Source organism: Kogia breviceps, chromosome 5 (genome assembly GCF_026419965.1).
Source record: "Kogia breviceps isolate mKogBre1 chromosome 5, mKogBre1 haplotype 1, whole genome shotgun sequence".
Lineage (NCBI taxonomy): Eukaryota > Metazoa > Chordata > Mammalia > Artiodactyla > Physeteridae > Kogia > Kogia breviceps.
Genome location: NC_081314.1, coordinates 140,696,705 through 140,718,669, shown reverse-complemented (window position 1 = coordinate 140,718,669; position 21,965 = coordinate 140,696,705). Strand labels below are relative to the sequence as shown.

The following is a 21,965-nucleotide window of genomic DNA, read 5'->3' as shown; positions in this document are numbered from 1 at the left end:
TTTTTGTGCTGCCAGAATTCTTAGGGTGTGTCTGGGCCCTGGATTGGAATATGGGGCGGCCTGTAAGGTGGCTCCTTCATAGCCTGACACATGTAGTAAAGCCAGAACTCCCTGTCCTGGGTATCCTCACTTGAACGATAGCACACCTGTTGGCTTGTAGGTTTGGACTGCGTGTTTGTGCCCCTCTGCACATTCATATGTTGAAAGCTTACCCTCCAGTGTGATGGTTTTGTGCCTTTGAGAAGTGGTTGGGTTTAGATGAGCCTCTGAGAGTGGAACCCCCATAATGGGATTGGTGCCCTTGTAAGAGGAAGAGACCAGAGCTTCCTGTCTCTCCCTTTGCTATGTGAGGACACAACGAGAAAATGGATCCCTGATCCCAGACTTCCCAGCCTCTACAACTGGGAGCTTTAAATGTTTGTCCTCTAAGCCACCCAATCTATGGTATTTTTGCTGTAGCAGCAAGAATGGACCAGGGCAGTTGTTTTGACCTCCTGCCTCTTGGTTCCTTTCTCCTCACCACATTTCCCCCAGGCCCAGAAGGGGCAGGTTCTGTCTAGGTCTCCCTTATAAACTCTCCATGGTTTAGTCCTCCAGGCCTGGCTCTTGATACACTAATGGGGAGACAAGGAAAGCTGGGCATCCTTTCTCTGGTCAGCAGCCCAGCCTGAAAGGTTATCTCTTGCTGTGAAATCATCATTGTTAATGCATGAAGGTGAATATTACCTTGGCCTGTCTCTTTGCTTTCCTTATATAATTCTCATTTCCCCTCCCAAGCAGACGGATGTCTCCAAAGATCAGAGCAAAGAGAAAAGCAAAAGAGAAAAGCATATTAATGCTCTCCAAACTGCTACCCTTGTAACACTGACGCTGGAATGAAGTTTCCTGCAGGCTGGGATTGTGTCTGCATGCTTCCCAGTGCAGCCCTAGGACCAGGCATAATTTCCAATAACTATTTGTTGAATAATGATGATGAAGAATATCAGTAGAGGTCCCTATAAACAAATATATACGTACTTCTCAAACAGCTTGCCGGCAATTTGCAATAGATGTCTTATAGACAGGATACCCTGAAGAAATTATGGATCCTTTGTTAATTGTGAAATAAGTAACTTTTACCTTTTTTCCATAAAGAGCAGAGTTATAGAAATGATAAACCCTTGTCAAAGCAAAAATTGCAGTATACCAAGTTAAACAGGCTAGGGGGATTTTATTCAAGGCTATTGCAATAGGGGAGAGAGACTAGAACTAAGTCTGACTTCAACTCTACTGCAGTAAAGGGCAGGGGGTGTTTAAAGAGCTGGCATGAGCTAGTGGAAATACACTGGAGAAAGTTAACAGGGAGGTTGATCAATGGGATGTGTCCAGCACACTGAGTTATTTCCTGGGTTTGCAAATGTTTTTCTCTGTGATTAAGACCGTCAGATTAGGCTCCCACCCTCCCAACAGAGACTGGGAGATAGGGCAGTCTCTTCCTTGATGATTACATGTTAAGGGAGTGGCTCCCAGGTCCTTGAGAAAGACATCCCTGGGTTGTAAAACTAGCAACAGGCTTTAAAAAAGATTATATGTCTCTCAAAGTGGCAGAGAAAGAAGTTACAATGACAAGTTTTCTAGAAAAAATGCTCAAAGTCATAGGAGGCCAGACCCTAGAGTGAGGAATAAGGTTGTCTAAACTTGAGTCGACCTGAGGGAACCATTCAGGCCGCCTTCACTCTAAACCAAGTGATCCGATGGTTTCCTCTGGACAGTTTAATGTAATATGATGTTTTGTACTGCTCACCTTAAATATTCCTTACTGAAGTAAAATACAATTTACTATTTTAAGCAACAGGAGAATGTAGGTCCTGACCTATAATATGCTGTTTTGGTTACTATTTTGGGAACAGCAACCAGGAAAGAAATTGGACAGAGTAGGTCCTATCTGTGGAAGCGCCTCAGAGCTTGCATGTCATTGACACAAAGAACTTGGCCATGATTCTTCCCAGTTTAGAGGAAGTGTTAAGTGAGGGTTTCTCCAGTTATGATGCTGCTACCAGTCATATTTGTGTTGAGTCAGATATCTTATGGTAAAATATATCATAAATCTACAGATAATCTTTACTACAGAGAAATCTGTTCTATGGGTTATCCCTTCTTGTGTTCCCCTCACAACTGTACCTTTCCCCCTGCCATCCCATTTTGCTAATAATTATTAGTAGATCGTCATCACATTAACACTCCAACGGCAGAGAAGTTGAAAGAAAACTTCCATGGAAGTTCAGAACCTATTATTGCATGAAGATTTAGTCATACGAAGTAGCATGGCTTGGGGACTTAATAGAAAGTAACACAATGCTGGAAACAGGGAGAAAATGATAAAGAATGAAAAGACATATGGGAAATTTAAGCTAACAGTATTGGTTAAGAAGGCTCTGGCACGTTGTTACTTTGATGATGTCAGGTGTGGGGCAGCTGATAGAAATGTCATGAGCTGCAAAAAAGGTTGGTGACTCTGAGGTTCAGAAAAAAATCTCTCTCTAGGTTTTGGTTAAATGTGTTTTAAGATGCTGCGTCCTGGACCTTATCCCTCCTTTCCATGATCCCATGTTCTGACCTGCCCCTTGGCTGTGTTATCTCATTTGCGGAACAGATATTTGTCAGTCCTCAGGGAGTTGTAGAGTCATGCATCTTGAGGAAGAAAAATAATAAGTACCATGGACCAATAGTGATTCAGTGCCGGAAGCTGTAGTTCCCTCATTGGCTAGTCACATCTGATGATTTACATAGATTTTATGATCTTGGACTGAGTGCCTTCTGGATTGTCTCATTGCTTATTGAAATAATAACGGCTATTAAATTTAACAACAGCAGTTTTTCAGATCATAAGGACATTGTGTGAAAAGCCCTTGTCTCTTATTTACTAAATGCTGTATCTGCATTTTTTCCCCATCAGAAGCTAAATACAGATGGTTTCTAAGATATATATTTTGACTTACTTTATCATTTGGATCTGAAATGAATGTCCAAGGGTTTCTGGTGGAAGGGAAGCCCCTTTAAATTATATTAAAAGATAGAGGTTAGGAAGAGATTTACTTTCCATAAATGTAGTGCTTTTATTATATCTATCTACCTATCGATCGATCGATAGGTAGGTAGATAGATAGGTGGATAGATAGTTGATTTATTTCAGGGGTATGGTTTAACCCATGGTATTTGTACATTGATGGCTTTATGGGTCAAGTTAAAAGAGAGTAATACCTTAAACTTCTCCATCATTCTACAGCATTTAAAAAAATTAATTCATTTTATTTTTGGCTGCGTTAGGTCTTCGTTGCTGCGCGTGGGCTTTCTCTAGTTGTGGCGAGAGGGGGCTACTCTTCATTGTGGCTTCTCACTGTGGTGTCTTCTCTTGTTGTGGAGCATGGGCTCTAGGCTCACGGGCTTCAGTAGTTGCAGCACACAGGCTCAGTAGATGTGGCTTGCTGGCTCTAGAGCATAGGCTCAGTAGTTGTGGTGCATGGGCTTAGTTGCTCCATGGCATGTGGGATCTTCCTGGACCAGGGCTCGAACCTGTGTCCCCTGCATTGGCAGGCAGATTCTTAACCACTGCCACCAGGGAAGTCCCCATTCTACAGCATTTTAACAGTTGGTTCTGTTAATATTTCTGGTATATCTTCTGTTATGGTCTGCACTGTGTTCCCACAGATTCATATGTTGAAGCTCTAACCCTCAGTGTGACTGTGTTTGGAGATAGGATCTTTAAGGAGATAATTAAGGCTAAATGAGTGTGATGGTTAATTTTATATGTCAGCTTGACTCAGAGAAGGGATGCTGCGGCGGTTGGTAAAACATTCTTTCTGGATGTGTCTGAGAGTGTTCTAGAGGAGACTAGCATTTGAATTGGTGAGCTCCGTAAAGCAGCTTGCCCTCCCCAGTGTGGGTAGGCACCATCCTGCTCAATGAGTGCCTAAATAGAACTAAAAGACAGAGGAAGAGTGGATCCACTTTCCGCCTGAGCTGAGACATTCATCTTCTCCTGACCTCAGATATTGGCACTCTTGGTTCTCTTGGTTTTGGACTCCGATCGGGACGTACATCACCAGCCCCTTGATTCTCAGGCCTTTGAACTCAACAGAATTACACCACTGGCTCTCCTGGGTCTCCAGCTTGCAGGCAGCAGATTGTGGGACTTCCTGGCCTCCTTAACCATGTGAGCCAATTACTATAATAAGTATCTTCTTCTATTGTATTGGTTCTGTTTCTCTGCAAGACGCCACTAATACAATAAAGTCATGAGGGTGGGCCCTCTTCCAATTGGACTGGTGGTTCCCTAAGAAGAGGTAAAGACATCAGGGATGTGTGCACAGGGAAAGGCCATGTGAGGACACAGTGAGAAGATGGCAGTCTGCAAGCCAAGCAGAGAGGCCTCAGGAAAAACCAAACCTACTGACACTGTGATCTTGGACTTCCAGGCTCCAGAACTGTGAGAAGATAAATGCCTGTTGTTTAAGCCATTTAGCTGTGGGATTTTGTTATGGCAGCCCAGGCAGGCTAATAGATCCTCTTATTAAGGAAATAAGTGTTGGGCCAGGACTCAGGAAATTCTCCCAACAGATCAAAGCCACAATGCAAGTACTTAATCCCCTATCCCACAGAAAACATCTTTTCCCTTCAGTAATTTGCATCTGAAGAATCAAAAAAAATGGTGGAAAATGGAATTACCAAAGTGACTATGTGCAAAAGATGAGAAGTATAAGAAGTTTTTCTTCCTTTGGTGGGTGAATGAACCCTAGTTCTGTCGGCTGTGTAGGCTCTTCTGGGGTCCCTTCACTTAATAATGAGTTTTATTGATTTGGTAGAGCAAGTGTTATGGAAGTGAAAGATGAAGAGCTTCGGGCTTCCCTGGTGGTGCAGTGGTTGAGAGCCTGCATGAGATGCAGGGGTCACGGGTTCGTGCCCCGGTCCGGGAGGATCCCACATGCCGCGGAGCGGCTGGGCCCGTGAGCCATGGCCGCTGGGCCTGAGCGTCTGGAGCCTGTGCTCCGCAACGGGAGAGGCCACAACAGTGAGAGGCCCGCGTACCGCAAAAAAAAAAAAGATGAAGAACTTGTTCACGTGCACAAAGAAAACAGAAAAAAAGCACAAAGAGATGCTTTTTTACTTTTTGAAATTGAAGTACAGTTGATTTACAATGTTGTGTTTGTTTCAGGTGTACAGCAGAGTGATTCAGATATATAGATTCTTTTTCAGATTCTTTTCCCTTATAGGTTATAACAAAATATTGAGTATAGTTTCCTGTGCTAGACAGTAGGTCCTTATAGATTATCTGTTTTACATACAGTAGTGTGTATATGTTAATCCCAAATTCCATATTTTTTTCTTCCCCTCCTTTCCACTTTGGTAACCTCTAGTTTGTTTTCTGTGTCTGTGGGTCTGTCTTGTAAACAAGTTCATTTGTATGTTTTAAAAAAAATTTAGATTCTACATGTAAGTGATATCATATAGTATTTGTCTTTCTCACGTAGTAGTCCTCCCTGCCCATGCCATCCAGCTAGAATTTTCCCCTTCAAGTGTCTACTGGGTACTGCACATCCCACAGTCGGCCCATTTACCTGTAGCTCTGTGCAGTTCTGGTCCTGTTCCCAAAACAGTGTCACTCAATATTTCAGAAGCGGCCGGAATTCTTAGTTATTTTTACTTGCAATTTCAAGGCTTTTTCCTTTCCCCAGATCTCCTTGGGCTATAAATTAATCTTAGTCAAAACATGCTTTTAAGAGAAGGGGACTCAAAGTAGGACAACGACTTGTTCTTTCTGAAATTGCTTATAATTTAAAGTGGTATAACCTTTGAAGGGGAAATGTGATCCGTTCAGAACATCGCAGTGGTATTTAAGGAGGCTCTCTGTCTGAAAGCCCCATCTCAAAGAAGGCAGGTATTTGGTTTCAAATGTTCAAAACCGCCCTGTACTCTTCTTGGAGTTATTTTGACATCTAAATAATAGTTCTGGCATTTCTTTCAGAGTGTAAATCAATAACGTTGACTTAGTGCATTCTTTCCTCTTATTTTCTTTCCTTACTCTTTTATAACCTTAGATCAAGTATTAATAATTATTTTAAGCCTTAGCTTAGGTTTGGTCCTTTGCCACTTAGTGATGCAGGAGGTACCTCTCCCTCCCCCCGTCCCTTTATCAGTTGCCTGGCTCTTCCAGAATATTCCCTTTCTGGGACAAAGACTACATCCATCTTCAAATGCAGGTAAGTGGGTTTAGCGGTGGCCTTGGACACGTTTCTTTTTCCTCTTTTCCAGTTCTCACAGTGTTAGAACACGTACCTCTTTCTCCCATTTTTACCACGCTTTGCTATCCTTAGTTCTCCCTCGTCTCTCCCCAGTGTTTCTGAACGCTGTTCTGCCTCAGAATCCCTGGTGCTTGTTGAAGCTGCCGTTCTTGGGCTTCACCTCAGGCCCAAAGAATCCGAATCTCTGGATGAGGACCCAGAAGGTGCAGTGTAACAAGGACCCAGAGGCGCTTTCAGCATTAGTGTCTGAGACTCACTTCCTGCTTTCCCAACTCTGTTCTCTTCCTTCGGTGACACCCTAAGTCGGGATTGATTCACTAGCCTCTAATGTGACTATTATTGTATATTTTCAAAAACGTTTGCACCAGCTCCCCAATTTTTGTTTGTTTGTTTTTTGTTCTTGGCCTTCATGCCTCCATTTAATTGCCAAGCCATCCGTGCCCAGATGATGCCCATGTCCCCGTAGGGGAGTCCTCCCTCCTGCCCGGTATCCCCTGAAGAGCCCACCCAGGCTCTACAGGGAGACAGTGTGGTGTAGGAGGGTGCTGGGGGTGGGCGTGAGGGGGCAGAGAGACCTGAAAGGTGGTGGGAGAGGTTTTGGGTCTTCCGACCTAGGTTTGATGAACAATTCTGCCGCATAACCAGCTGAATGACCTTGGTATATTTGACCTTATGAAAGCCAGATTTCTCAGCTCTCACAGGGTGGTGGGGGAACGGGCAGGAGCGGGGGAGGTACTCCACAGTGCAGGGCTGTTAGGAGGATAAAATGAAACAATGTATGTAGCGCTAGGAGGTGAGACCACATGGTAACTTTGATTATTCTTTAGTTTATTCCTTTTATCTTCATTCCTGCACTTTTGTCTTTGGTTGGCTTAGCTCCTTATCTTTTTCTTTATTATCCCCTCAGATGTGACAGTTACCTTCTTAAATTCTCATCTTTTTTTTTTTTTTTTTTTTTTTTAAATAAATTTATTTATTTATTTATTTTTGGCTGTGTTGGGTCTTCGTTGCTGTGCGCGGGCTTTCTCTGGTTGCAGGGAGCAGGGGTTACTCTTTGTTTTGGTGCACAGGCTTCTCACTGCAGTGGCTTCTCTTGTTGCGGAGCACGGGCTCTAGGCGTGCAGGCTTCAGTAGTTGTGGCACGTGGACTCAGTAGCTGTGGCTCAAGGGCTTAGTTGCTCCTCGGCACCTGGGCTGTTCCCAGACCAGGGATCGAACCCATGTCCCCTGCAATGGCCAGCGGATTCTTAACCACTGCACCACCAGGGAAGCCCCCATTTTCATCTTTGTGTCTTCTTTTTCAGATACTCCTCTCTAAAATGACTTTAGCTTATTCCCATCCTTTAATTCTTGATCTTGAGGCAATGGTCTAGAAATTTCTCAAGCTAAGAATCTTGGTGAATATCTGCTGTTCTGGTCTGTTTCGCACCCATCCCTCCGACAACAGCACTTCTGTTCCCCTCTGGGGTCCTGCCCTTCCTCCCCCATCATCATGTGTCGCTGTCTGGCCTGTGGGCATCTGACTCAGCTGTGGGCCACTCGTGGTACCTTGTCCTTCCCACCATGGTGACTGGTCCCAGGCACTGTCATGGGGCACAAGCAGGGCCTGTTAGTGTTGTTTTCTGTAGATTTATACATTGGACTTGCAGAGAGAGCTTGCCGTTTGGAACTCCAAGTCTGCTCTAAGATTCCTTCAGGCTGCTGATACTTGTTTGCGGGTGGGGTGGCGAGTAGGAGTGGGGGAAAAAGACGGTGTCTGTTGCCTCTGGGTCTTGTCATGTCCTGAGGTTCACTCCCCTCTTACTGGTAATGAACACCTTTCCAACCTCTGTCTTCTGGAGGGGGTCCTTCTGCGGAGAGGCTGGGTGCGGTCTCTTTTAGGACTTACAGTTGTCTTACGTGTTTGTATTCCATACCCCTTTTTCTTTCCCAAGTCATGTACATACTGTCATCGTGGCTGAGTTTGGGGCAGCATCTAGGGAGACGCATTTGTCACACCTGGAATCACCGTTCCCCTCTGTCCCTTAGGTCCTGTTGGTGAAATTGGCCCCTAAGATCCATCCCTTTATCCCACATGGTTGCTCTTTCCTAGGGAACCTCACAGTCTCTCCTATTCCTACCTTCTACTGATTCTCCTTACTTCACCCTGTGCTTCCTGTCCTCAGTTTCAACACACATTAAAGTAATTTCTGGGAGGCTTCGGGCCCCCTTGATACTTAGTGGATGACACCTGTCTGGGTGGTCCAGCCATCTCCACAAGCTTCATCTACAGCCTAGCAAGGACTTCAGCTTCACATATCCTTAGAACTGTGCAGAAATATGTACACATATCATTCAGATATGGGGACAGGTAATAATATAGGAGTCATTAGTGGATGCAAGTTCAAAAATTTCAATTCTGGGACTTCCCTGGTGGCGCAGTGGTTAAGAATCCGCCTGCCAATGCAGGGGACATGGATTTGAGCCCTGATCTGTGAAGATCCCACATGCCACAGAGCAACTAAGCCCCTGCACCACAACTACTGAACCTGCGCTCTAGAGCCCGTGAGCCACAACTACTGAAGCCCGCGCGCCTACAGCCCGTGCTCCACAACAAGAGAAGCCACCGCAATGAGAAGCCCGTGCACCTCAACGGAGAGTAGCCCCTGCTCACCGCAACTAGAGAAAGCCCACGCGCAACAACAAAGACCCAATGCAGCCAGAAAAAAAAAATTTTTCAATTCTATTTAATTGCATCAGTGGGATGTGGTAGAAATAGGAGGAGGTAGGGATCGGGGTGCGTATACACTCTGTTTGCCTCTGCCGTTGAATAGCTGTGAACTTCAGACAAGTCAGGAAGGCCCTTCTTCCCACTGTTTCCTCATTGGCAAAATGAAGGGTTTGGTTTACATAAACCTCCTGCCTCTAAATTATGTATGACTTTATGGCGAAGGTTTTAAGTTGACATTTAGGGCCCATGGCAGTGGATTCTGAGCCGTGTGCCCAGAGCCCACAGTGCTGAGGGCTGGGGTCTAGGGTCTGGGGGTGGGGCTGACTGAGAGGATACAAGAAGGTCCAGTGGGTGAATCCCTGAATCTCCATCCTCCTACTATAAGAAGACCAGCTCTGATTTGATCGATTTTATATATTGAAGACCTACATAAAATTTCATTAATCAAAATTGCACTGTTCCTGGACTTCCCTGGTGGTGCGGTGGTTAAGAATCCTCCTGCCAATGCAGGGGACACAGGTTCGATCCCTGGTCTGGGAGGATCCCACATGCCGCGGAGCAACTAAGCCCGTGTGCCGCAACTGCTGAGCCCGCGTGCCACAACTACTGAAGCCTGCGTGCCTAGAGCCCATGCTTCGTAACAAGAGAAGCCACTGCAATGAGAAGGCTGTGCACTGCAATGAAGAGTAGCCGCCACTCGCTGCAACTAGAGAAAGCCCACACATAGCAACCAAGACCCAACGCAGCCAAAAAAAAAAAAAGAGAAAAAGAACCCTCATTATCTCTTCTAAAAAAAAAAGAATCTATAAAAACTGCACTGTTGCTAAAAAGAAGCTGGAAAACCCCTTGGCTTATTCAAACAAGTAAAATCACCCTCATCTTGGTCTAGCTTGGTATAACTAAACTTACCTTTCAGTACTCCCCAAATTACTCTCCACCTCAATCAGCCTGATAATTTCACAGTCCCTTAAACACCTCATGCCCATCCGCGCTTACCTGGCTCTGTTCAAAATGATCTAGCCTTGGAAAATGGGAAATTACTGACTGCAAGAGAATGTTAGTTCCTGAAGTTACTAAAATTGGTCTCACTTAGCAAGACACTGTGTGGTTAGGCTAATGATACAAATGAGGTCACACAATGCCAGCAGGAGAGACAGAGGAGTGAAGTAGTTGATAGCTCAAACCTCTGATGTTTCTTATGTCACACCTTTGTCGGAGGGGCAGTGAGGACTGGACTTTGCGTCTGATGAGAGGGGGAGGGGAAAGGCATCCAGCTGTCCTGAGCTATGGCCGTGAGGCTGCTGTGGGGTGTCCCTGGCTGATTCATAAGATTTATCCACATCAGATCATTTCATTGAGTAGTCACCTGGAGATGGAACCTGAACAGTGAAAAAGCCAATAGGAGTCGCCTACATCCTCACCCCTCACTCTGTTTATGACTTCCACCTGGAACACACAGGCTAGAGGCCCCTCATGTGCTCTCTGGGTCTCTGGGAGCCAGGGCGGTGGGTACAGCACAGGCTTTATTCTTCACTTTCGTCCACAACACAACCCTCAAGTGTGTGGATTTATCAGGTGTTAATGGAAGGACCGGAGTTTAATTACAATAAATCACAGTGTAAAAGGTGAAGGATGATAAAGCTTTTAATGTAAAATGTGGCTTTCTTTTAATTGAAGGGCAAGTTCACCATGGAGTTCAACCTCTGCATGGACACACGCCAGTTCCCAGGGTAGCTCCTCCGGCCTAAAATTTCCTTTCTCATCTCATCCTCGTCCGCTTTTGACTTCAAGATTTTGTTAGTGTAAAAAATGAGTTGTGGGCTTCCCTGGTGGCGCAGTGGTTGAGAATCCGCCTGCCGATGCAGGGGACGCGGGTTCGTGCCCCGGTCCGGGAGGATCCCACATGCCGCGGAGCGGCTGGGCCCGTGAGCCATGGCCGCTGAGCCTGCGCGTCCGGAGCCTGTGCTTCACAACGGGAGAGGCCACAACAGTGAGAGGCCCGCGAACCGCAAAAAAAAAAAAAAAAAAAAATGAGTTGTGCTGTTTCCTCTTTTCCTAGTATCTGAAAAATTTTATGAGAGAGTAGAATTCCTCTTCCTTGAGTGTTTGATAGAATTTACCTGCAGAAACGTTTCTATGTGGGAAATTATTATTATTACTAATTTTACTTTTGCATATATTTGAAATTTTTGACCATAAAAAGTGGAGAGAATAGAAACATAAACCCCATGTATTTATCATCCAGATGAGGAAAGAATTTAAATTAGTGATTAAATTTTGTAAATATTTATAGGACCATTCAGGTTTTCTATTTCTTCTATACTCATTTTTGACAATTAGTGTTTTTCTGGATATTTATCTATTTTAATTAAGTTCTCAAATTATCGGCAAAAATTGTTCATAATTTTCTATCTTTTAAATTTGTACATCTATGTTTCTGTTCTTTATTCCTAATGTTTTTTATTTATGCCTTCTCTCTTTAATCCGACTTACAGAGATTTATCAATATTTATTACCTATTTCAAAGAATCTACTTTTCTCTTGATGTTCCTTTGTTTCAATGTCTGGACTGAGGTGCACCCCAGGGCTGGAACTGAGTTTGGGGAGGACCTTGGACCGTTAGATTACGTGCCTATAGCTAGGATGCTCCTCGGGCAGATCAGAGGAGGGATTTTCAAGACCAAGCTAAGGGCGGTCACTTTCAGGAATACAGTATTAAAAGCAATGCCATAGAAAGAAAGACGGCAACAATAATAATTATGACACTAATACAGATGAATTATTGTGTGCTGAGGACGAGGTTAGGTGATTTACACACACTGACTCAATGTTTACAATAAGCCTGTGGTGTTTCTGTTATTAACCTCATTTTCAGGTAAGTAAACAGGCGCTGTGTGAATAAATAATTTGCTCAGAGTCATAGAGTTTATCGATGGTATTTGATTTCAAAACCTATGTTTTTCCTGTTATCCCATTAACCACGAACAGAGGGAAAATTGGGTGGATTGCTGGAAATCTTGAGAGTTTGGACCACAAGTCATGAAAAGCCAACAGGACAAACAGAGTTCAGCTTGTCACCTACTTCCTTGGCCATTCTGGGGCCAAATGAATCAAGCAGACCCAGTTTCATTTTAAATGACTTGATCTTTATTTTATTCTGGGAACTCCAGGGAGAGAAAACGTACCTGGTGAAAAGATCCAAATGGAAACAAATTCTTTTTTTCAATTCAAGGGAAACGTATTCCTTGAAATGAATTTTTAGTATGAAAAATTTGGGTAAATGGCATTAAAAAATTAAAAAATTGAAATACAGTATTAATGTTTGCCAAAAAAATGAGCTACAGTGAGTCACCTTAGAAGCTTTCATTGTTTTAGTTTTTCACAGCAAAAATAGAAAGATGATAATATGCAGAACACATTACCAAAATGGGCATGAGAACTCCAGCCAACCTTTTGTTGAAAGCATTGTTCTCAGTCTATTTAAAAAGCTATGAAAATTACAAAAATAATTACCCATGGCACTTGTACTATTACTACCTTTTTATGGAACAACGTTGGCTCGTGTAGTCCTAGAGTTGCATGTCAAGTCTTCTGTGTGTTGTGTTTGAGTACGCCTTCAGGAATCTCTGAGAGAGGTACCCAGGAGACAGTTAAGTTTCTGATTCAAAACAAAACAAAACAAACCCTTTTATTTCTTTTTAAAACTCCTTTCCTTCTCCCTTTCTTAGTAATTAGTTCCGTGCTGTCCAGTAACACTTCCTGGTAAGTGTTTAATACCTGTGTCATTCAATATGGCGGCCACTAACCGTATGTAGCCACTGAGCACTTGACACGGGTGGTTAGCATGACTAGGGAGTTGAATTTTAAATTTTATTTCATTGTAATTAACTAAAAATTAAATAGTTACATGTGTCTAGGGATACTCAATTGGACAGTGCACGTTTAGTCTGTCAGTCCATTTCAGAGTGTTTGTTTCTGATGGTAAGGCATCATTTGTGATGCCTGCTTGTGTTTTATAGTGGTTTGGATTACCCAGCTGATTTCCCTAACTCTCACATTTCCCACATCAGAAAGATCAGTGGCTGAAAGAGGCTGGCTGTATCACCTTTTAATCAAATTTGATTTTGTTGTTTGGGTGGGATCTTCTGCCCCAGTTATGGTTTATTCTAGATGAGGTTCTGTGGTTGAGTGTGGGTGAATTGTGGCTTTCTGCTGTACTGCTGGCGTTCATGAAACACACTGGATGCTGAGGGCAGTCACATGTAACCTGGGAGGCAGGGTATTTGCTTATCTTTTAAGCTGTTTGAAGACCAAACCACAGCCATGTTGGGATAAAGTAGCCGGGTGAGACAGAACCAGCAAACTCTAGGGAGGCTTCCTCTCCGCTCACCACAAAACCTCAATGTTGATGCGCCTTTCTTTTCTTTATGGGCCTTAATGACAGACTCTCCTGGGTCTCAGTTGCTGTGTTGAAGTGGGGAGTAGTGTTTTTACTGCATGTAATTATTTCTGCAGGTGCTCTAGTGTTTTAAATAAAGTGAGAGCAACCCTTTCTTTAAGAGGTGGCAACAGTTTTGTACTCCTTGTAGATTACCTGTCTTCCTGGTTCCTGGGAGGAAGGTTTCCAGGCTTCCTGTATCAAGTTCAAGTCTGCTGGATCCAGAGCCAGGGGTCTTTAGAGTTACAACTAAATGCACTGGTTCAAATGACAAAAACTGCAGGCCTGTTGCAGGAAAAGGCCCATCTAAAGGAGGTGGCACAGAAGGTGTCTTTCCTGTTGTTTCTGATCACGTTTCTTCACAAAAACTTGGTCTCTTGGTCTCCTTCCTCAGCACCTTGCTGAGAAACAGGCCTGGTTTCTGATGTCATCAGAAACATGTCATCTGGGTCATCTTGTCTTGTGCATCTTGTCTAAGTCTGTGGCCATCACCATGCACAGGCTTGGCAAAGCCAGTCAATGTACAGATACTGTAGGGCAGGAGTTTTCTTCCCGAATCTTCCTAAAAAGGGTGGGAAAGCGCCCTTTTTCTCCCCCTTTGACCGTCTGATGCTTACCTACCCAGGTCGAAGTGTGAAGGGTGGGTTGTCCGTCGCGCGGCGAGTGAAGAGTCTGCCTCCCTAGGGGGCCGGGTGAAGTCCAGGTTGACGTCCGCTGCCCGCTCCTGTTCTTGTCACCGCAGGTATCCATCCCACTGTCAAGAGGATCCAGGAAGACTCACTGCTCTTCCTGACTAATCTGTGTGATTCTCACGGCACTTGTCCTTACATTTCACATGGCCACGGCGTAGAGGAAGGCTGGGTAAGGTCCGTGAGCCGGGCAGGTGCACGTGGAGTCCCCTGCCTGTGCAATTTCACCTCGGCCCATGCTCTTGTGATGAGCCAGGAGCCAAGAGCCATCGGACTGATCCCTGTTTTCCCCGAATCTCCCCATCCTGAGCAGCACTTTGCCCTGGCTGGTGGAAGGTGAAGGCGGATGCATACGGGGGTACCCATTCTCTCCCTTCTTCCTTCCATTGACTCCAGCATTCATTCATCTACTCATCCAGCAGTTATTTATTGAGCACCACCTGTATACCCGCTATCTTCCCTGTGGCTGTGGTTGTGAATGAGACTTGCACAGCCTGTTTCTAACCAGTCCACAGAATAGCTTCTAGACACATTTTCCTTCCTTAAACGTTCTCTCCGTATTCTTCCTATAGCATCTATATCCCAAGGACAGCGGGAGAATCTTACGAGGATATTTAAAATGTGTTTTTCTAATCGATTCCTCCCTTTGGAGGCAAAGTGAACTAATGTAATAAAAATAGAACCAAAGAGGCCAGAGTCAGAGAGGACACAAAACCCTTCATGGTGCAGGATGATTTACTGGGGTATATTTTCTCTACTTCTGATGTCCGAGGGGAGAGCAGGGCTTTGTGTCCAGGAGACCTGGAGCTGCCCTTGTCCACGCGACAGAGGCAGGGTGCGTTTGGTTTTCAAAAGCACTCAGTTTAGGGAGGGCTGGGGACGGGGTTGGAAATGCTGGGGCGCCAGGGGTGATGCCCTGAGGCTGGGAAGTGCTGCAGTCCTGGAGTGCAGGTGGGAGGCCGCTCCATGACGTCCCAGAGACAACAGGGCCTCTGCTGTATCAGGGCCGTGAGAGGGTTGGGTGTGTGTGAGGGTTGGGTTGTGTGAAGGTTGGGGGGGGGAGTCTGTGTTTTTCGATGGCTGGCCCTGTGGGGTTGGTTGTCATGTGTGTGGGGGGCACTGAAAAGGAACTGGGGCCTTGGAAGCCGCTGAGACAGACCCCTGGGCCCAAGCTTCAGATGGGCTTGGGCAGTGACGTCGCAATAGTAAACCGACAGTCTTCTGTGATGCCCTGTTCATTTCTAATTATCTCAGTTTGGGCGGCTGTAAGGAAGGGCAGCGAACTCCAACAGACTCTGCAGGCCCTTGTTTATCGCAGCATCGTTCACAACCGCCAAAAGGTGGAAGCAGTCCAAGCATCCATTGACGGATGACTGGATAAGCGAAGTGTGGTATATCCATACAACGGAATATTATCCAGCCTTGAAAAGGAAGGAACTCCTGACCCCTGCCGCAACGTGGATGAACGACAAGGTTACTTTTCATTCCGCTGAGTGAAGGAAGTCGGCCATAAAAGGGCAGATGCTGTGTGATTTCCACTTCCATGAGGTATATCTGGAGGAATCAAAGCCATAGAGACAGAAAGCAGAATGGTTGTTGCCAGGGCCTGGGGGTGGGGTGGGGAGTTATTGTTTAATGGGAACAGGGCTTCTGTTTGAGGTGATGAAAACATTCCGGAGACGGATGGTGCTGATGGCTGTACAGCAATGTGAATATACCGAATGCCACTGAACTGCACACTTAAAAATGGTAAATTTTATGTTATGTGTATCTTACCACAATTAAAAAAATAAATAAAGGACAACACAATGGGCCTAATTTGTTGTAACTTTTATTTTACTTTAAAATTTTTATTTATTTATGTATTTATTTATTTGTGGCCACACCACATGGCTTGCGGGATCTCAGTTCCCTGACCAGGGATGGAACCGGGCTCCCTGCAGTGGAGGCACAGTGTCCTAACCACTGGACCGCCGGGGAGGTCCTCCTTATAACTCTTAGAACGAAAAGAGAAATCTGGAATAAAACTTCAGAGGAGTAGGCTGGGAAAATGGAGGGAGGCTCTGTTGTTTCACAGGGCATGAAGTGAGACCAAATTTCTTGCGGATTGAAACATGACATAGAATCCAAAGTCTCATCAAAAGAAAGTTCTATCCTGGGCTGCCCCTTCCCTCCATCCCGTTTGTGTGTGTTTTGAGCGCCTTCAATGACACATGTATTTCTCTGTCCCAGAGCAGTAGGGAGGCAGCTCGGTGGTTGCTGCCCCATGGGGTCCACCTGGGACCAGGTGGGGGGTGCTGGGCCTTCTTCAGTGTTGCTACTCCATCCCTTCTCCCAGCCTCCGGGTTGCGTTGGGTGCTTACACTTGGGGAGTGCACTCTTTGCTCTCAGTGTCTGTCCAGGGCAGTGTGCCCCCAGATTCTCTACCAGAAGGGGGAAATGCAGTCCAAGTGGCCCAGCCTGGGACACGTCAACCGGATTCAGTACATTTGAAATGAGCAGGTACCCACCTCCTCGAAGGCCTGTGGGGACACCGGTGTGGCTGCAGAGAGCACAGCCGGACGTGGCAAAGGAAACCCTTGTCAGAGGTTTCCTAAAGGCAGTTGTAGGCTGAGCTTGACAGAAAACTCATTTCCCCAAGGTCATGGAACCAAGCTTTACTTTTACATATTCAAGGGGCCCCGGCCAAGCCTGGCCTTGCATCCGCACTCTGTCAGGCTAGGGTTAGGGTTAGGGTGAGATGTTCGGACGGGACACAGAGCATAGGTCAGCAATCAGGGCCCAGTTTCTCCTGCTGCACCGTTTCGTCTCTCCTCCCTACTTCTCCATCCCCCAAGGCCACATCTGTCTGCACGTGGAAATCAGAGGTGCGTGTCTCTGTGTTTAGAAAGTGGGTGCTGTATGAAACCTGGAGCAGAGGGGCTTCTCCGTCAGCACCAGAGGGTGTGGCCACCTGCCTTTCATTATCTGAGGCCAGAGGTCTGAGTCGTGGATTTGACCTCCTGTTGTCACCGAGGCCCTGGCTTGAGCTTCTGCGTCTCCATCCACGACCGGGTCGTGTTCCAGAGTCACCTCAAGGTGAGCTGCCCTGCTGTAAAGCCCTTTAAAATTTTGGCCTAAGCTCCTGTCCCATTTGAGGCATGTAAGCGATTCAAGTAGCAGCTGGGGCCCTTTGTTTATAACTCCCTCGTCTCACATTTCTCAGTGGATTTCCTTTTGGAGACAATGTTCTATGAATCACTTCTGAAATGAGAAATGATCAGCTTAGGGACTCTTCTTCTTGAATTGTCAGAATAAGAATAAACTAACTCTCTGAAGTCCTTTCTGGAGTCCTAGGCCCACCCCAAAGGTGGAGATGAATCCCCCACACCCTGATCTGGAGACTCTGCTTTATTCTGTTTTTCCCCCAAAGGGTAGCAAGGCAGTTCTCACCTGCTTCTTTCATCTCCCTACTGACTGCAGACCGTCCCACTGTTCTCCTGGGTCTCCACTTACTCTGTCGCTATGAGTCTCAGATTCCTCATCTGCAAAGTGGGTGTAATAGCTCAAGGCTGCTGAGAGTTTGTGAGTTTCTGTATGTGAAAGTACTTCATTGATTTGAAAATGCTATACCAATGGACATTACTTTTCTGCTAAAAAAAAATCCGTGAGAGGATGGGGCGTTTGTCTTTCTCTGGACTCACTGCCTGGCAGTGAGAATATCAGTCTTGATCATGCTACCTTATTAAAGAAGATCATTCCTCTCTCCTCCCCCTGGCCCTCTCTCCCTCTTCTCCCACTTTGGTCCAGGAGGCAATGAAAACTGGCTTTTACTTCTTTTTGTCTTTCCCGGTAGCCCGGTGTCACTGCTGGAGTAGCTTGCAAAGCTGTTTCTCCTTGAACTTCTGCTGTTGCCATCTGCTTTTACAAGGGTCGACAGAGGACGATGCTCTGAGCCTGTGAAGGTGTTGGAAAGCCAGACAGCCTCTGTCTTCTGACTCACAGAGATTGATGTGAATGTTCAAGGCAGGAATTTTTGTTTGCTCCCAGAGAAGGTCATTAATTAGGAGGCTGAAGAACCAGAGTGGGCTCAGCTCGGGGCTGCTGGAGGCTGCTGGTGTACTCCACTTCCGAGAGTGCTCTGCGGTCCTGACTCAGCTCTGCCCCTAGATATGGGATCTGTCCTCACGTCCAGTGGGGCTGGGCCGTGTTCCCAGGCTCACGGGGAAGTGAATGTCTGCACAGTGCTTTGTTTAGAAGTTTGAATCTTGATTGTGCGATTCAAGCCAGTGTGTCAGACTTCAGCCAGTGGCTTTTGGGGGGAGCTTGCAGGGGTGAGAAGTTTTCCAAATACTGTGACATGGGAAGCCTTTCTGTTGATTTTAGTGCACTTTGTACAGTTTTCCAAGGCTCTTGGCAGCTCGGTGGTGGCCTGATTCTTTGTGTAACACAAGGCTGCCACGGACGCGGCAAAAGAAGAGTTAGGAGTGTGTGGTTCACCGACTTGGAATCCGGACACACACGTTCTGGATTTTATTAACAACTAACACTCTTGAGGGAATGACTGGCTTAACAACATAACATCTCTCCCTGAAGCTTGGTGTTCCAGCGAGTTCTTCTTGAAAATTACTGCCATGTGATAACTTTATGGTGGTCTCTGTACGGAGAAGACAGAGAAGGATACATGGTATGAAAATTGGCATCAGACTTGGCATTTTGGATGGCTGTCTCAGATGGGTAGCTGTTGTACAGAGGGATGTGCTCTGTCAAGGGTTGGAGGGAAAAAAAGATGAGCTTCTAGCTATCACTCGGCTGCTCAGGATGTCCGATTGTTGGAAGTAGAGTTGGGCAAACCCAGAGAACACTGGTGAAATCCAGGAAGCCAAGAGCATTGTGACATCATGCGTGTGAGAGATCGAAATGGAAATTCCACTATTTAGGTGAAATCCAAGACTTTGAATAATCACAGATTCACAGGAAGTTGCAAAAAAAAAAAAATACAGGGAGGTAACATGTACCCTTTACCCCTGCAACGTCTTGCTTAACTCTAATAACAAAACTGTGAAATGATGCAGAGTGCTTTCGAAACAGCGAGGTGACCCATCAAGATGATGAAATCACAGTGCTATTGCAAAGATAGCATCGATATTTTTTTGAGCCCCTACTATGTGCCCATCCATATATGGGGCATAGGGAATGTAAACAAATCAGTCTTGGGTCCTCCACTGAGGGAGTTACAGAATAACCAGGGAGTTGGACATCAAATAAAAAAATTATGTGCATAATTCATGAATCACAGTTGTGATAAGTGCTATGAAATGAAAATCGAACCAAAACAAAAAAAAGTTGATCTCGTGAAAAGATACCTTAAAACGTTTCCATGATGTTTCATAATCTTAAGATTTGCCGAAGATTCTACGGTAGCTGCAACTTTGAAGTTTACTCCTTGTATTACATTTATTACATTTATTATAATTGCGTCCTTTCTGGGCTTATTTTTTTTCCGATTTCTTCTTTTTTTTCCAGTCTGTGGAAGCCAAGTATGTCTTGGAATGGGCACTGATGGTTCTGCCCACAAATGACAGTTTATGAGGCTGTTTTTTTTTTTTTTTTTTCCAGTATGCGGGCCTCTCACTGTTGTGGCCTCTCCCGTTGCGGAGCACAGGCTCCGGACGCGCAGGCTCAGCAGCCATGGCTCACGGGCTTAGTTGCTCCGCGGCACGTGGGATCTTCCCGGACCGGGGCACGAACCCGTGTCCCCTGCATCGGCAGGCGGATTCTCAACCACTGCGCCACCAGGGAAGCCCTATGAGGCTGTTTTTAATGTACGTTAGCAAGTTGGCTGCAGAAAGGGAATCAGACCTCAGATATCCATTCCTTAATATCACCAGCAATTAGGAGTGAGCACACCGAAACTGACGCCTGCCAAGAGGAGGGATTCTTGGATGTTGGTTGGTTTGGCGAGACCCTGAAACATCTCGATTACAAAGCTTGCTGCCTCTGGTTTCAGAGGGCAGCTCCGGCCAGCCACGCAGAGTTCAGGTGCACAAGGTTCCTTCTGGTGGTTCAGCGATATGATCTAATTTGGAATCCTTGTGGTTTCACTGCAGAGAGGAACAATTACATGGATGTTCCCTGTTGAACACAACACGTGGTATCCAGGCAACTCAAGCGGGACGGGACGTACGGGAGAGAGCAGCTCTCCCCACCTGCTTGGTAAACTCAGCTCAGGTGGCGGAAATAATACCTGGATAAATACCACCGATCACTTCGGACATTTTCTTTAGATCAACATTTGCCCTGGGAGGTTCTCAGGTCTTTTGGCTTTGGCCAAGCAAACAGTGTGTTTCAGACAAAAAGTGGAAATCAGAGGTCTGCCAGAAATGGCCGGGGGGAATGGGCTTTATCAGGGGTGTAGGCAGCGGGGCTTCTCTTCCGAGGTCAACTTTGGGTCTTTGTGAGATGCAGCCTAGACTTCGGATACCTGCCCAAGAGGCACGTGATATCCAGAAGTGCTGACTTTCCGTCTGTTCGAGTGGAGTGTCTTTTGTAATTTCTCCCTCCTCCTTTTACATTCTACATCACAGAGCCTTTCAAAATGCACTGCTGGTACAGAAGCGCGATCTCCACTTCAGGTGCTGTATTTGGCCACCTGAAAGTCCCAGTCCTTGTCCTTCATCATGACTTTAGATTCATGGGGTGGGGGAGCGGAAGCCCCCCACGACATCCGTTGCCCCAAACCTGACTTTTCTTCCCTCTATGGGGAAATTGCTGGATCTGTTGATGATCCTCTTAATGGGAATCTTTTTGTTGAATTTCACTTTTGTTATACATTTTAAATTATAATTTTAAGAGTGATTTTTTCCCCCCCAGAATGTTAAGAGTAGAGTTTGGGATCGTTCGTTATTTTTAATGAATGCTGGTGAGTGGAGAGGTGTGCTCTTGGGCCTGGAAGCCTCATGTACTAATCTTTGCAGGCAGATGCTGTTCTAACTCTTGGAGGCACCTCCTCTGTACCCCGCAGCGCCTGGCATCGTGCCCTGAACATATCAGCTCTCAGTGCACGCTGCCTGCTTCGCTGTTGAAAACGTGTAACTGGATCGTACAGGTGTTAAGAGCTGGGCTTTGGAGAAGTGGTGTCTGATTTTGAACCCTGCTTCTGCCACCTAGTCTTCTGAGTCCTTGGACAAACCACTTAACCTCCCTGAGCCTCAGTTTCCTCATATGTAAAATGGGCATAATAAGACCCACCACATAGAGTTGTGAAAATTAAATGAGGTGGTGCTTAACACGTTACATAGAGCCTGTGGATCGCCTTTCTCCCTGTTAGACTGTAAGCCCCATGGGGTAAGGATATGTCTCATTCACTGCTATATCCCAATGCCTGGTACATAGTAGATGCTCAAGAAAATACTCATTAGATTAACGAAAATGTATTATAGATTTTTCTATGATATCACTGAGTAGAGGAAGAGAACAGTTTAAAGATTTGAGGAATGAAGAGAGACAATTCTATTTGAAATATAAAATAATGGGAGGAAGTTATTTTTATCAATATGAGTTATGTAGATGTATCTTAGTATTGGGAAGTACTTAGTACTTAGTATTTTAAGTAAATTTATTATTTTAACTAAGAAGTCATCATTAATTTCGTAATAAAAACATTAGTAATGTTTTTAGGATTCCTCAGAGAAACTGACTTCGATGTTGAAGAGTCTTTGACTAATATGCATGTTTTTAATAGAATTATGGTTTTTGGCACCAAATATGGCAGTGATGTCCCCTTTCTTTCATTTCTTCTCTTTTCCCCTCCTTCTTGCTGTCTTCCTCTGCCTCCAAAACACAACGCTATAGTGCATTGGAAACATTTC

The 21,965-nt window shown here is 45.4% G+C and overlaps 1 protein-coding gene across 8 annotated transcripts in view; it reads left to right on the top strand.

Moving 5' to 3' along the window:
- The window catches only part of SETD4 (SET domain containing 4), a 580,992-nt gene that overhangs the window by 54,147 nt on the left and 504,880 nt on the right, over nt 1-21,965 (top strand). The window contains exon 12 of one of the 8 annotated variants that reach the window (XM_067035063.1): nt 14,169-14,711. The exons of the other annotated variants lie outside the window; for them this stretch is intronic. The gene's annotated coding sequence lies outside the window, so the exon portion shown is untranslated. Of the gene's footprint in view, nt 1-14,168; nt 14,712-21,965 lie in introns of those variants that run through there. 8 annotated transcript variants of the gene reach the window in all.